The sequence below is a fragment of the Cebus imitator genome, unplaced genomic scaffold (genome assembly GCF_001604975.1).
Source record: "Cebus imitator isolate Cc_AM_T3 unplaced genomic scaffold, Cebus_imitator-1.0 Scaffold33, whole genome shotgun sequence".
Taxonomy (NCBI): Eukaryota; Metazoa; Chordata; class Mammalia; order Primates; family Cebidae; genus Cebus; species Cebus imitator.
In genome coordinates this window covers 833,228-849,068 of record NW_016107348.1, presented here as the reverse complement: position 1 = coordinate 849,068, position 15,841 = coordinate 833,228, and the positions used below count along the sequence as shown (strand labels likewise).

The following is a 15,841-nucleotide window of genomic DNA, read 5'->3' as shown; positions in this document are numbered from 1 at the left end:
GATAGTCTCGCTCTGTCGCCCAGGGTGGAGTGCAGTGGTGTGATCTTGGCTCACTGCAACCTTCACCTCCCGGGTTCACACGATTCTCCTGCCTCAGCCTCCCGAGTAGCTGGGATTACAAGTGCCACGTCACCACACCTGGCTAATTTTTTGTATTTTTAGTAGAGACAGGATTTCACTATTTGGCCAGGCTGGTCTCAAAAGCCTGACCTCGTGATCCGCCCGCCTCAGCCTCCCCAAGTGCTGGGATTATAGGCATGAGCCACCACACCTGGCCCCAAACCTGCACTTCTTTTAGCGGTATCTGTCTCCTCCTTCAAACCCTCCTGGAAAGCAAGGGCAAGGCGAGCCCAGAGGGAGCAGTGTATGGCATCCTGGGCCCTGGAAGGCTGTGGCCAGATGGGGAGGCAAGCTCTGGGTGTGAGGCTGTTCTGGCTTCAGGCAGATTCTCCTTTTAGGTCAGTGAATGGGGATTTCTGAGCCTCTCAGGTGCATTGGGACCAATGGGACAGAAGGGTGGGGACTGGGGACTTGGCATCTTGAAGAGGGAAGAATGACTACGATCACTTACGTTCAGTAAAGGGAACGGTGACCTGCAAGACAACAGAAAGGACAGAGATGTTGGAATGAGAGAGTCACCGCTGAAAAAGGCCAGAAGGATTAGATGAGTCCCAGCCAGCCCTCATTTCGCATTCTTCACTGTGTGGCATATCATCAGTGAGCCCGCAGATCCCCAGTCCAGGTCTCCAGCCGGGTCTCCAACTGCTATAGACAGACATTTCAGTGGATGTCCCAGTGGCCATCTTGCACTCAATTATGACAGGTTAAAGTCACCACTCTGCTCTCCAAATGGACTCCCACCTCCAACCTCTCTGCCTCTGTTGGTGATTCCACCAGAGCTGCCCCGAGGGATTTTGCAAGTTGTTTATTACTCAAAGGGCAAGTGGGGCCGGAACCCAACTGCACTCTGCTCACAAAGCTGTGCACCCTGACGTGTTCACTGGGTAAAAGGGGTACCTTTATCTCTTCACCCACAGATACCACCTCCCCACCACTGCTCCTAGAGAGCTGCACCCACCCGGTAGCGTGGCCCTCAATCCACTCCTGCTCTGCGGACTAGCAGTGTGGCATCGCCTGGCAGGACCATTAGAAAGATGGCATCTCAGCCCCCCACAGGCCTAATGAGTCAGAGTTTGCATTTTAACAAGGTCTCAGTTGAGTAAGTTGCACATTAGAGTTTGACAGGACCACGGGACATTCCCCCAGCTGCCCAGAATTTAAACTCCTCTAATTCTTCCTTGGCTACACCAGTCTTCTGTTCCCCACACCAGTGAAGACTCGTCACCTCTCAAGCTGCACTGGTGCAATGCTTTCCTAACTAACCTTCCCAGTTGTGTCTCTGAGTCCCCTTCCTACCACCAGCTGTTAAGCCTTTCTTCATACTCCTGGGTCCCTCTGTGACTGTCATGCACCACATTGCCTGCAGGATACATTCATCTGACCATAAACTTTTAGAGACAGGTTCAAAGGCATCGCCATCCCCCACTTTCCTGCATGCTCGCCCTATTTATCTTTCCCCCCTCACCTCCCTTTCTTCCGCTTACATGATCCACTGCCCATCATGCAGCCCACTGTTCTTTCTTTTTGGAGATGGAGTCTCACTCTGTCCCCCAGTCTGGAGTGCAGTGGCGCAGTCTCAGCTCACTGCAATCTCCACCTTCTGTGTTCAAGTGATTCTCATGCCTCAGCCTCCCCAGTAGCTGGGACTACACACGTGCGCCACCACACTGGGTTAATTTTTGTGTTTTTAGTAAAGATGGGGCTTCACATGTTGCCCAGGCCGGTCTTGAACTCCTGACCACCTGCTGAGGTGGGTGATCCACCTTCCTTGGCCTCTCAAAGTACTGGGATTACAAGTGTGAGCTACAGTCCCGCAGATCTTAAGCAGCTCATTGCCCAGTGATGAAAAGACACAGGCATACCTTAGGATATGGTGTGAGACTTGCAGCCACAGAGGCACAGACCAGAGCTGCGGAACAGAGTGGGGCAGCTAATGACTGGGGGAGGTGCTCCACTGCATGTTGTATTGAGCTGAATCCTAAAAGCTGAATGAAAGCTTATCAGGTAGAAAAGGTGGGGTGGGCAGACTGAGCAGTCCCAGGAACTGCGAGGGCTCTGGCCAGGCTGGGACAGGCCAGGGCATGGAGAGGTTACAAGCCAGGCAATGAGTCCGGATTACCTCGCTTGGAGGCCGTGGGGGTCCCCCAGGGGCTTTCAACAGGGGAGTGTGTGGTCTTCCTTCTTCCATCTGTTTAAATCCTGCCAATCCTTCAAGGTTCTGAGAAGCCTCCCCTGACTGCCCCAGCCCTGACGCGCCCTCATTTCTGGACTCCTACTGCAATGCCCTTCACGGTTTGCTCTTCAAATCCTGCTTGGTGGGATGAGAGTCAACTTTCCATGTGGGAACATCTTGACTCCTCCACTGTAAGCCCTCTGAGATCAGGGGTTATGTCTTACACGGGCTCCTATCCCCTGCAGCATTATACATCATGCCTGGCGCATGGCCGGTACTTAAAAGCTCACTGTTTAGCTTGTCACAGCCCTGGCAGTTATGACTCTAACGGACCACCAGGGGGCAGCAAGCTGCACCTCTCAGCTCAATCCCATCTGCAGACTTGAGCCTGGCTGTTCAGATCACTTTCACTTTGCCCAGGTACATGGTGGGCCATGCTTCAGGCATTTTTGGGGGGCATCTGGAAGGTAGGGGGAAGATGAATCTCAGCCTGGGGAGGGCTTGGACGCTTTCACTACAGCACCACTTCATACCCCCACTGCTTCTGGACAGAGAGGTGCAGGCGTGACCTGAAGCTGGGGAGGCAGCAGTGCTCCCCTCTACAGAGAGGCTTGGACTAGTGTTCCAGGATGTGCCCAGCCTGTTTTAGGAGACAGGGAATTATGGAGAAGCTGTATAAGAGCCGTGCCCTCCCCCTCCCTGCCCCGTGCTGGGCTCCCCTCTTTCAGAACCACACAGGCTGCACACAGCAATGGCCAGGACGTCGGGGGCACAGCAGTGTGGGCAGAGCCGGGGTTCTCAAGGCCCAGGTTCGAGGAGCACTTATGCCACTGAGCAGCTACCCCATATTGGAAAATGACCTCCTTTCTCACTTGTAAAGCAAAGATGAACAGAACACTCGGCTCTCATTCCTGTCACGCCTCCCTCACCAGTAGGATCGTGACGAATCACAACCAAGGATCATCTCTTCCTCTGAGTTCTCAAGTGTGACTGGGAGGAACGAGGGGGATGGGTGTGAGGGCTCTTCGTAAGCTAGAAAAGACCCCACAGGCTGTTTGTGGGAAAAGGAAGGCCTAGACATGCTGTGGCTGTTTAGATATGGCCTTAAAATCATAAGCCAGGAAGGGACATGTGAAGGGTGTGAGATGAACGAATCAGCTCTCAACCTGTGTACTAACGGCAAATAAAAGTTTTTTTGAGACAGGGTCTTGCTCTGTCACCCAGGCTGGAGTGCAGTGCTGTGACCTCGGCTCACTGCGGCCTTAACCTCCGGGGCTCAAGCAGTTCTCCCACCTCAGCCTCCCAAGTAGCTGGGAAACATAGGCACGAGCTAGCATGCCCGGCTAATTTCTGTACTAATGGTACAGTTTGGCATTTCAATTCCTACATTCAGTGACTATTATTTCTGGAGGGTTCGTCACCTCTTTGCAACAAGCTGCAAATGCTGACAGTAACTTCTTACACCCGGACAGCAGCCTACGGTTTGCAAACTGCTCCATTAACGCTTATGGAGCCCTAATGGTGAGCGGGCTCTGAGATGGCCCAAGTGGTCCCTGCCTCCTGGTAGTCACGCCCTTATGTACTCCCCTCCCCGAGAGTGGGTGTGGCCTGGGACTTGCTTCTAACCAATAGGAAACAGCATGGGTAATGGGATGTCACTTCTGTGAATAGGTTATATAAGATTCGGACTTTTCTCTTGCCAGCCATTCTCTCTGATGGCTTTGATATTGAAAGCTGCCCCCCTGCGGAGACCCATGTGTCCAGAAACCTAGGGTCGCCTCTGGCCAATTCCTGGCTAGGGACTGAGGCCCTCAACCCAGCCTCCCAAAAGGAACTGAACAATCACACAGATGAGAGTGGAAGTGGATCCTTCTGCACTTGACCTTGGAGATGAATTTATAACTCAGCTGAGATCCTGAGGCTGTGGGCCAATCAGCCACATCTAGACTCCTGAGCCACAGAAACGCAGAATCATTGTGTGTTGTTCTAAGCTATTGAGTTTCTGGTAGTTTGTGATGCAGCAAAAGATAATGACTACACATTGAATCTAACAGAAGCCCCAGCAGTTCTGGAGGGGCAGCCAGCCTGTCAAGTCATTTGCCTAAAGTCACAGGATAGCAAGTGTCTGAGTCAGGACCCACGGCCCAGTGCTGTGGCGTTTCCATCACACCGCCTCCGGAGGTGTCCTGAGGACAGGGGAAAGAGGCCCCTGTGTTCCCACCCTGGTCTCAGCAGGTCTGGGGCAGAATGATTCAGTGGTGGCCAAATCAGAGAATGTGGGTAGCCAAAGCGGACAAGCCTGCTGTCCTCTAAAGAATCCTGAGGGCCTTCCCTCTGTGACCAGGACTTTCTGAAGCTCCTTCCCCACTGGTGGCCCAGACTCCCTCTCCCGGGGGAAAAGGGAGTGGCCCGTGCCTTACACTTACGTGAAACAGCTGGCGCAGTGGTGGCTCAGTCACGCGGGCTGCGCCTGAGCAGACTGCAGTTGGGAGTGCCTCATGGCCAAGGGCATCAGTCCCTGCCAGAGAAGAGAGGGGAAGACCTGTGAGAGCGGGACAGGGAGGCTGAGGACAGACAGACAGACCAGCAGGCGGGGCAGCTGCAGCCCCACAGCTCTAGGGTGGAAGTCTCCCCAGGGCTTTGCTCCTCGAGGTCAACCTCCCAAGCTCCTTGGGTTCCTAAGAACCTGAGCACAGACCTGTGAGGTGGCAGCGACCCCAGCTTTGTCTCCTTCCCTCTGTGCTGCTGCTGAAACCCTGTGCCCAGGGCAGCAGCGGGATGCTGGGCACGTGTCTGGGAGGCGAGCTGAGTGGGCATGGCGCCGGGCAGGCTTTCTCCCACTCCACTGGAGGACTCGGATCTATGCCCTAGTGGATACATCCCTGTGGCCGGACGACTGAGCCTGCTGTCAGCCTCCCTCTTCCCCAGCCCCTCCCCACCGTTCCCTGGGCCCGTCTTCCCTAGTGCCTGCGCCACACGCTCCCCTCCCCTGCTCCAATATCCTGACTTCCAACGACGTCTGTCAGGCCAAAGACAGCGACTGGACAGCCAGATGAGCAAGTTCAGGCTGCTGTGCTGATGGAGGAGGGGCGGCAGGGTCCTCCCAAGTCATCCAGGAATCCACGGTAGGCTAACATTTGGGGGTCTCTTTACATTCTTTTATTTATTCATTTAACCAGTCAATCTAACCCAGGACAGTGCTGATCTTTTTTTTTTTTTTTTTTTTTTTTTTTGAGGGGGTTTTTTTTTTTTTTTTTTTCTTTTTTTTGAGACAGAGTCTTGCTCTGTTGCCCAGGCCAATCTCAGCTCACTGCAACCTCGGCCTCCTGGGTTCAAGCAATTCTCCTGCCTCAGGCTCTCAGGTAGCTGGGATTACAGGTGCCTGCTACCACGCCTGGCTATTTTGTGTTTTTACTAGAGATGGGGTTTGGCCATGTTGGTCAGGCTGGTCTCAAACGCTTGACCTCAGGTGATCCACCTGCCTTGGCCTCCCAAAGTGCTGGGATTATGGACACAAGCCACTGCACCTAGCCAGGACAGTGCTGATCTTTAATTAACCACTCAACATTCTTTGGAAAAGTTTGGACCCTACACTGAGAGAAGAGGGAGAGGAATGCCCTGTGGGGGTGATACCCAGCCCTGCTGAGTGCTCCTGAGGAGGAGAGGCCTCTCTGGGTGGTGGATGTTTTCATCAGGGAGGAAATCCAGCCATTAACCCCAGCCGCAGAGCCACCTTCCAAGAGGACAGGGCTAACCGCCTCCAGGTTCTCACCCTCGGCCAGAAGCTGGAGATCAAAGGACGGACCTTAGCATGATGCTGTCTGAGTCTAGCAGCTCTCAGGGGCAGAACCCCGGGGAAAGCTGAGAAGGAGGCAGAGTGACAGCGTGACAGAATAGCCCTGTCCCCGCATCGCCTCCCTTCTAGATCTGGGCCTTACTACACTCTCCCAGCTCCTGCTTGGACATTCTGGGCACCTGAGGCTGTCTTTTCTCCAAGATGTTCTCACTCACATCAAACCGTGGTGTTGAGTTTCATGTGACTGGGTATTACGGCGGGGCGCTTCCTGCACGACTTCTGACATGGCAGAGGATAGAAATCAGACGGCGGAAGTGAGTCTGGGACAGGGCCCTCGTTCCCTGGCTGTACAGACCGTACAACGGGAATGCAAGAATATCTGTCTCGGGATCCGTGGATGCTTTCACCCACTTTACACAATACGGATAGGACAATAACTTGGTGAAGGTTTCGTGAGATTTCCATGGTGAGAGGTATTGCTGAGCTATGTATCCCAGGGGAGGAGGGCTCTGGGGCTGCCTGTCTTGAGTCAATATTGTCTAAGTGTCAACAGTGAGAAGGCCTCAACTGAAGAGGCTGCAGGTGGCCTCCACATGCCCAGAGGCTGGGCAAGGGGTTGCAGGAGACTCCCGGATCAGAGCTGCAGTGCTCATGTGGGTGAGCGGAACTGCAGGAGAGAGGGGCCCAGCCCAGCAGGGAACCCAGGAGAGCCCCTAAAAACAATCCCAAAAGCCGGAGCCAGTTTTCAGTTTCTCCAAGCTCTCTAACCAGTAGGAACCCCTAATTTCAATCCAGGCAAGTGGTAAAACAGCGGCTCACTTGTGTGGTGGGAAGAGAGAAAGAGGAGGGATTGTGGGGCCCACCTCAGGTGCTTCCAGCTTGAGCGGAACGAAACTGGAAGAAAGGAGAAAAATAATGCAGTCAGAATGGAGGCCAGAGTGTTTCACTACTCATGATTGTTACGATTATTATATATATATATATATATATATTATTATTATTATTATTTTTTTTTTTTTTTTTGGGACGGAGTTTCGCTCTTGTTACCCAGGCTGGAGTGCAACGGCGCGATCTCGGCTCACCGCAACCTCCGCCTCCTGGGTTCAGGCAATTCTCCTGCCTCAGCCTCCTGAGTAGCTGGGATTACAGGCACGCGCCACCATGCCCAGCTAATTTTTTGTATTTTTAGTAGAGATGGGGTTTCACAGTGTTGACCAGGATGGTCTCGATCTCTTGACCTCGTGATCTACCTGCCTCGGCCTCCCAAAGTGCTGGGATTACAGGCTTGAGCCACCGCGCCCGGCCCTTATATATATATATTTTGAGACGGGGCTTTGCTCTGTTGTCCAGGCTGGAGTAGAGTGGCTCAATCTCGGCTCACTGCAACCTCAGCCCACCGGTTCAAGCAACGCTTCTGCCTCAGCCTCCCAAGTAGCTGGGAGTATAGGCACCCCCCGCTAGTTCTTACATTTTTGGTAGAAACAGGGTTTCGCCATGTTGGCCAGGCTGGTCTTGAACTCCTGACCTCAGGTGATCCACCCACCTCGGCCAGCCTATTAAGCATTCTAATGCCTGAGTGGACTGTATCTATGACTTACAGTAACTATAAGGCTGTCACCAAACAAAGCAATGGGATCGGCACAAGTTTTTTTCTAGGGACAGGGGAAGATTTCTCCCACTGAACACATTTTAAAATAATGGGACATTTGAAGAAAAAAAATTAAAGTTGCTTTGTGAGCATAAATCATGCGACGTGCTTAACATATCCGTTACTTATAGAAAAAAATGATCCATGGAAATGTGAGGGCTCCAGTATCTTTTTAAAAAACTTTTATTTTAGGTTTGGGGGTAAAAGTACGGTTTGTCACATAGGTAAACTCGTGTCACAGGGGTTTGTTGTCCAGATTATTCCTCACCCAGGTATTAAGCCTAGTATCCAATACTTTTTTTTCTGCCCCTTCCCCCTCTCACCCTCCAGCCTCAAGTAGGCCCCAGTATGTATTGTTCCCTCTTTGTGTTGATGAGTTCTCATCATTTCACTCCCACTTGTAAGTGAGAACATGTGGTCTTTGGCCTTCTGTTCCTGTGTTAGTTTGCTAAGAATAATGGCCGCCAGTTCCATCCATGTTTCCGCAAAAGACATAATCTTGTTCTTGTTTATGGCCGCATCATATTCCGTGGTGTCTATGTACCACATTTTCTTTATCCAGTCTGTCACTGATGGGCATGTAGGTTGATTCCTTGTCTTTGCTAAGGTGAATAGTGCTGCAGTGAACATTTGTGCATGTGTCTTTACGATAGAATGATTTACAGTATTTTTATTTTCCAGGTGATGAAACCAAGTTCAGACAAGACAAGTGACTTGTAGAACACGCAAGCAATGTGGAGGTGGCACTGTAGAGGTCCCAGGCCAGGGCCCTCCACGTGATGTTGTCTCTCCTTCCAGAAGATCTGTACTTACTTCATCAGGAGTGGGATGTCCGCTGAAGCAGGGTTTCTCAAACTGGCTTGAAGGTAACAATTTCCTAAGCCACGTATTAAAAAATGGAGACTTCCAGAGTTACTAAAGCAGCATCCACAGGGTGGGGCCCAGGAATCTGTATTCTTAGCAGGTTTGAGTCTTACCATCTGGCTTTCTGGAAAATGATGCAAGAAGAAACTTCTTTGGGAGGATTTCCGTCTGGAGGCAACAGGGGAGGGGAGTGATCTTGCAGAGGCTGTGGCCTCATCTGGTGCCCATGACAAGAGTGGCTCTGGGTTCTGTGCCTGGAGGCAAGCAGGCCAGAGGGCAGGAGGAGGGGGAAGTCTAAGAAGAGCCAAAGCCACGTGGTGTGAGCCTGGGTGGGATGGAGCCAGTAAAGCTGTCAGAATGAGGGTCCTGAAAGGCCATTTGTCTAGTAGAGACTGGAGTTGGACACTAAAAGCCACCGGGATAGAACGTGCCGGGAAATGGATCTCTCACTTCCCCATGAGGCCAGGGGTCTCTGCTCTATCTGAAAGGCCCCCTGTTCTCAGTGACTTCAGCCTCACTGAAGCAGGGTCCCCTCGCCTCACTGTCTGGATGAATGCAGGCAGGAAACGCCAGCTGCGGCTGGCACCAGCACATGTAATTAACCATCGACTGCCCCCTGCTCCTTGCTCGACCCCCTTAGGAGCACAAGTTAATTGAGTGGGACCTAAGCACCGACTGATCTCAATTTCTCTGATGCAATTAAGCCTTCTCCAATCATTTATTAGCTCATGAAATTGACACAGCAGGTTAGCAGTCCCAGAGAAGAGGTAGTTTTTTTCCTTGTTACCTGGATTGCAATCCTTGGACAAGGCTGATAGAAGGAAATGGGGAAGGGGTTCCCTTTATCTTGATTGTACATATGCCCATGACAAAGTCCTGACCCCCAGGATGAGTGTTTGAAGAGCTGGCGACCACATGGGTGCCCTCACCGTACACAGGCTGCTACGGCAGCAGAGTGCACTGTTTGTGAAGAGGCTTCTCTAGGAGATATGAGACTCCTGCAAATCTTCAAGAAAAGATCCCGAAGAATCCCAGTGTAACAGTAGGCAATGGACAGGTGGTTTATGAAAGGGGCAACCCTAGAGGCTCACAAGAAAATGAAGAGATGCACAAACTCATCAGGAATTCAAGAAATACAAGCTGAAGCCGCAGTGAGCTATCACTGTTTACCTTAGGGTTGGCAAAAGTCAGGAGCAGAGTAATGCTGAGCATTGGTGCAGATGCGGGGTATAGGAGCACTGGTGTGGGCGTGGCTGGAGCAGCCACTGAGGGAGTGACCTAGTCACAGCGACTACACACATGGTCCGGGAAACAGCAATTCTGCTCCTGGTTCAATGTCCCCAAAATTTCCGAACACAGCCATAAGAGGTCATATGTGAAGATGTTTGTTTCCGTGGGGGTTTTTATGACGGCAGGGAATTGGAGGCAACCTCAGTGATCATCACTGGGGTGTGGACCTGTAAGCTCAGGTAGAGGCTGCCACGCAGGATAATGCTGAAGGTGAGGACTAGGTGCGGCACCACGGCACACAGCAACGAGGAGAAAGCTTAGCACAGGGCCAAGTGAAACAGCAAAGCAAAACAACAGACATGCGAGGCGTGAAAATTCTGCTGGCGTGGATTTAAATGACAAGCATACAGATCAACAATTCACATTTTCAAGAATACATACCAAAAAAGGAATATACATTATGGCTGCCTATGGAAGAAGGCAAATGAAAGTGGGAGTGAGGGTAAAAGTAAATAATATGTGACAGACCTTGCACAGACCAAATCATGCACGACACTGTGCTGTGATCTGAAGAATACAATTAACTTAGTCTTCTGCATCTGAAGTCCAACTCAAACAAAAAGAGAAAAGAAAGGACGCTTTCACCTCCTCCAGGGAGCCTTCCAGGATTGACTTAACACTGCACATTTTTGTTTGGTCTTCCTTAGGCCTATGTGTCCTCTGGTATTGATACATGGGTGTCCTGTGAGTATGTTTTGCTTTCTTCTTTACAGTATAGACCATTTGAAGGCACAGACTTGGAATCACAAGTCTCTGTTAAGCTCCACTCCAGCTGCCTGCTTGGTATGTGCACATTTTGGATACTGGAACGACCAGTTTTAAGGGGGAAGTTGCTTTGCACAGAGTGCTGTCCCCACACATAGCCTTCCATCCTACTGTGCCCTGCTGTGTACAGTGGAAAGAGCACTAGGCCAGGAGTTCCAAGATTTGGGTTTAAATCCCATTTTCTGCACTAATTACCGGGGTGAATTTGGATAATTAATGACCTCCTTGAGGCTCATCTGCAAAACGGAGATAAATAACACTGCTGTCTCTACAGGGTGAGGATTGCCTGGGAAAACAGGGGGAGGATTGCCTGGGAAAATCACACTGCCTTCTAAGGAGGGTTGATGACGTCTCAAGAGCCCCAGGGCCCCTGTAGTTAGCCCTCTAAGCTGCTCCCAGGAGAGGTGGTCTCCATGCTCACTCACCCCTGGGTGAGTCTGGCTGTGCTGGGGTTTAGGAGTGGGCCTGAGGAGAGCTGCGTGGGTGTGGGGTGGCAGGCAGGTCAGGGAGGGTGGGGTGAGGAAGAGAGATGAGCCCTAAAAAGCAGCTGAGGCTGGGGCTTTGGCTGGGTCTCCTGGCCAGTTAAAAATTCCAGCAGTCAGGCACTGCAAAAGGCTTCCAGGAATTGGGAGGTGTCTTATTTAATTCCAGGTTTTTGTGGTGGTATCTCCTCAATGTGAGTGATATTTTTGTTCTCTGTGGCAATCAGATGAAGGGGCTGAGTGTCCAACTGGGTGCATATCCATGGTACACAGAAGACACTCACAGCAAGAAGAATTCAGTGGAGGGAGAAGTTTAGAGCCAGAGGTGACTATGAGGACAGCAGCCCTGAGCCCTATAACGGGGTCTGAGCAAGTCCTATCCAGACCCTGCAGAACGTGTGACCCCAGCTCACATTTGAGTTACGCCTGAGGGAACGTGTGTGAAAATGAGTTTGCTGTTCCTTTTCTCTTCCGTTCCATCCTTGAGGGGCTGCTCAGAGCAGAACATAACCCTCAGGCTCCTGATCAGGACCTTGACTGGACCTTGTCTGGCTGGGCCTTTGCGTCTCAGCATCCTTATGGAAACTCTGTTATTCTCCTCATTTAACCTTCATCTACTACTTAGCACTAAGGAAGGTGCCCGGCACGGAGCCCAGCCCCAGGGACACAAGATGAGAGGCAGAGTGGAGCTCATAGGAGGGAACAGGGAGAGAAAACATGGCCTGTCCTCTGGTTTCAGGACCCCCAGTGTCCAGGCCACCTGTGGAAGGCCTGGGGGTGACTCTGACCTCTCTGTCAGACCATCATGGTGTGTGGAGTGCACAGACGCCCCGGAATAGGCATCCCCATCAGGCTTGTTCAGTGCTTGGGATTACAAATAAATATTTGGGGCAGATAAACAGAGGTGCCCTGCTCCTCACAGCCAAGGGCTGTCTCAGAGGTGCTGCCTGCATCCTGGATGCCTGTCAAGGGCAAGGCTGAGCATACCCCTTCCCTGACTGGGGTGACACAGAAACAGGCTGCTCTGCATGTTCCTTCAGTAGAAACTGTGCCGATCATGGAAGAAGAGTGGGCATAGGTCTGTGGGAACCCTGCACTGGAGGAGCCTGAGAACCTGGCTCTGGGCCCCTTGCGCTGCGGAGGGGCCGTGACTGTGGTCTAAAGCCCCACAGCCCACTGTTTCATGTCTGCCTTACTCACCAGTGAATCTTTAGCCCCAGAACACAGCAGATGCTCAATACATATCTGTCAAAGGCAGAAACTAGTATATAGGGCATGCCCCATTTATGGGAAGTCTTCCTTGCCACTGTCCCCCACACCACCCACCTGTCTCTGCTGCACAGTGTCACACGGCGCCTCAAGCTCCACCTGCTCCAGTTCCCGCCTTTTCCGATCCTTCCAGGCCTGGGTTTTGCCAGATGACACAATTGGCACTTAGTGACGTGTCATTCTAGACGAGTGGGCCATTGTATGCAGGTAACACTTGTCTCTGGAGCTCTTGAGGTTCTGATCACAGGTCTGTCCGCTCTGCTTCGGAGAGGCTGGTGCTGAGGCCGGTAAATTGTCAAGGGTTTGGTTCACCTTGGACTTGGTTTTTTTCCATTTCTGCCTTTTATAACAATGTTCATTAACAGCTCACAGAATTTTCCTAGGCTTCATCTTGTTTATCTCCTTGGCATGGCAGATTTTGATTCCTCTTACTTCACATAAAATATTAAGTGTAAGAAGGCCATGTGATTTGGACAAGGTCCCATGACTTTCCGGGACACCCTGCTGCCACTCTTCTCCCATGACCAGAGTAGTTCTTGCTGTGCATGGCACATGCCAAGTGGCCCATCTCCATGCCGCCCTGGCTTTTCTAACTCCAGATGCAGTGGTCTTTCCCGGCCTAACAAAGTGGCCTCAACTGCTGGCCATGTGCAGGAGGCAAGGGGACACCACACCCGGCCTCGTGTTGTGGGCTAGGGCTTCACGTGTGACAAGTCTGTTGTATTGCACTTTCTGACTCGGATGTCTCCCCATCTGTCCTTGATAGTTTGGAAGGTGTTCTGAGAGTCCCCGCGCAGCAGGCCTGCAGCTCAGTGACCGCTAAACAGGCTGCTTAGGAAGGGCAGATGCGGCTACAGGGCTTGTTTCGCTTCTTTAGTGAGATGTCAGCAGACTGGAAGAAATCCAATAAGAACACAGGCCACTGAAGGGACAGAGCTTGATTTCTGAGGCAGATGGAGATAAGGAGGGGCACTGCATTAAGCTGACAAGAGGGCCAGAGGAAGCCAGCTGTGCTGACTGGCCGCAGAGCCCAGAGTCCTCACACTCAGACTGGCAGGAAGCGGGAGGCTGGCAAACGGGCTTCCAAGAGGTACAGGATTGAAGTAGGCTGATTAAATTATACCAAAGGAACTTAAGACCAAGTCCAGGATGAATTTCACGGAAGCATATACACGAGTGCAACAGGAAGGTTTGGAAACTGTCCACCCCCATAGTGAAGGGAAGCTTGGGGAACATTTCCGAAGCACTCTCCTCTCTTTGTCCCCATCCCAGGGGGCCTGGCCCATTTATCCCACACCCGCATCCGACTGGGCCAGGCTAACGCTTGTTCAGAGTGGGGCAAGGCAGCTGGTGGGTTAGGAGGCCTTAAGAACATGCCAGGGTTACTCCAGAATCCTCAATCACATCAGAGAAAATATTCTAATATGGGCAAAAGGACAGTGAAGAGCCCAGGGGCGGTGATGAATAGAAGCGGCAGCAGGCCTGCTGAGGGTGCGGGTGGGCCGGGCCGCAGGGAAGCCACCGGAGGGGCGGTCCAGAGGCAGTTCCCGAAACAAGAGCAAGACACCAGGCGTGAGGCCCAGCGGAGCCTGCAAAGGAAGGATCCCACGAGATCAGAACAAAACGATGCCCTCAGCCACACGGACGGGACCTTCCACCCTCACTCAGAGAGCTGGAATGGGACATTCACATCCAAACACATGCCTTATATTCTTTTGAGACGGAGTCTGGCCCAGGCTGGAGTGCAGTGGCATGATCTCGGCTCACTGCAACCTCCGCCTCCCGGGCTCAAGTGATTCTCATGCGCCAGCCACCCAAGTAGCTGGGATTACAGGTGCCCGCCACCAAGCCTAATTTTTATATTTTTAGTAGGAGACAGGGTTTCGCCACATTGGTCAGGCTGGTCTCAAACTCCTGAGCTCAGATAATCTGCCTGCCTCAACCTCCCAAAGTGCTGAGATTACATGTGTGAGCCCCCGCGCCTGGCTATGCCTCATATTCTTAATAGTTACACGCACGCATGCTTAAGTCAACTGCACATCAACACTCACAATTCCTATTCCGCATAGGGGTTTAGTAATTCTCAGCTCATTCTTTGGGTGTCTTTGTGAAGGCCCAAGTACAACTCCTAGAAGTTGACCTAGTTGACTCTTAGAGTCAGTATTCTGAGAGGGCAAAACTAAGGAAACATCTGTATCCCAACAAGCCTCTGTTTAGACTGTATTTTTTGATTGAGAGATAAAAGTTATATATATTTATAAAATGATGATGTACAACATGAAGTTTTAATATATGTACACATTGTGGAATGGCTAAATCAAGCTAGTTATATGCGTGGCCTCACATACTTTGTTTATTTAAAGTGAGAACACTTAAAATGTACTCTCTTGGCAGTTTTCAAGTACATAATAGATTGCTGGGAAATACAGTCCCCAAGCTGCACAATAGATCTCTTGAACTTATTACTCCTGTCTTGATAAATCTTATTTCCTTTTTTTGAGATGGAGTTTCACTCTGTCACCCAGGCTGGAGTGCCGTGGCATGATCTTGGTTCACTGCAACCTCCACCTCCCAGGTTCGAGCAATTCTCCCACCTCAGCCTCCCAAGTAGCTGGGATTACAAGTGTTCACCACCACGCCCAGCTGAGTTTTTGCATTTTTAGTAGAGACGTGGTTTCACCATCTTGGCCAGGCTGGTCTCGAACTCCTGACCTCAAGTGATCTGCCTACCTCGGCCTTCCAAAGTGCTGGGATTAGAGGTATGAGCCATCGCGCCCGGCTGACAAATCTTATTTCTATCTGAGAAATATACTCTGACCTCTCTGCAGGGGGCAGTCCTGCGATGGCTCTGAGAGCTGAATTGTTATCACTGTGCACCCTGTAGCTGGGGTGAGGCAGGATGTGCTGATTCTAAACTGCAGCTTCTCACTCTTCCCCAGAAGTGGAGGTGAAAGTGGGCAGGAGCCCCTATGTCACACACAGGCCTGTGAGCATAAAGGGGTGAGAACTCTATGTGGTGGCTAACGCATGGGGGAAGGCTCCAGAATGGATGGTCTGGGGAAGGCTCCAGAATGGATGGTCCAGGTAAGCCTGCTGTCTAAGAGGGCAACTTCACAAGTTTTTTATGTAATAGAAAAACATAGTAGGTTAAGATACAGTGTCCATAGCCTTCCCCCTTTTTGCTTTCTGCTAAACGGTGTCCACCAGCTCATCTCGTGGGCTGCGCAGACTTGGAGTAAAAGCTAACTTGGGAGGTGCCATGCTGTTTGGGTTTAGATAAGTTAGAAAGGTCAGAGTCACCAACCTGAACGTACTTAGGCAGGGAGAGGAGAGGACAGGCCAAAGAGCCAGAATGAGAGTTGTGAGCCACCACACCCAGCTTCCTTCTTTAATGAAGAGAGTAGCCTTGCTAGTCATTCTCTTGCAGGCTTACT

The 15,841-nt window shown here is 51.4% G+C and overlaps 1 protein-coding gene across 2 annotated transcripts in view; it reads right to left on the bottom strand.

The window, feature by feature from the left end:
* Window positions 1–15,841, bottom strand: part of FAM163A (family with sequence similarity 163 member A) — a 70,580-nt gene that overhangs the window by 1,911 nt on the left and 52,828 nt on the right. Inside the window, exons 2-4 of one of the 2 annotated variants that reach the window (XM_037737050.1) lie at window positions 6,953–6,983; window positions 4,720–4,811; window positions 572–593 (exon numbers count right to left, since the gene is read on the bottom strand). The gene's annotated coding sequence lies outside the window, so the exon portion shown is untranslated. The remainder of the gene's footprint in view (window positions 1–571; window positions 594–4,719; window positions 4,812–6,952; window positions 6,984–15,841) is intronic. The other variant, XM_037737051.1, reaches the window with a different exon arrangement.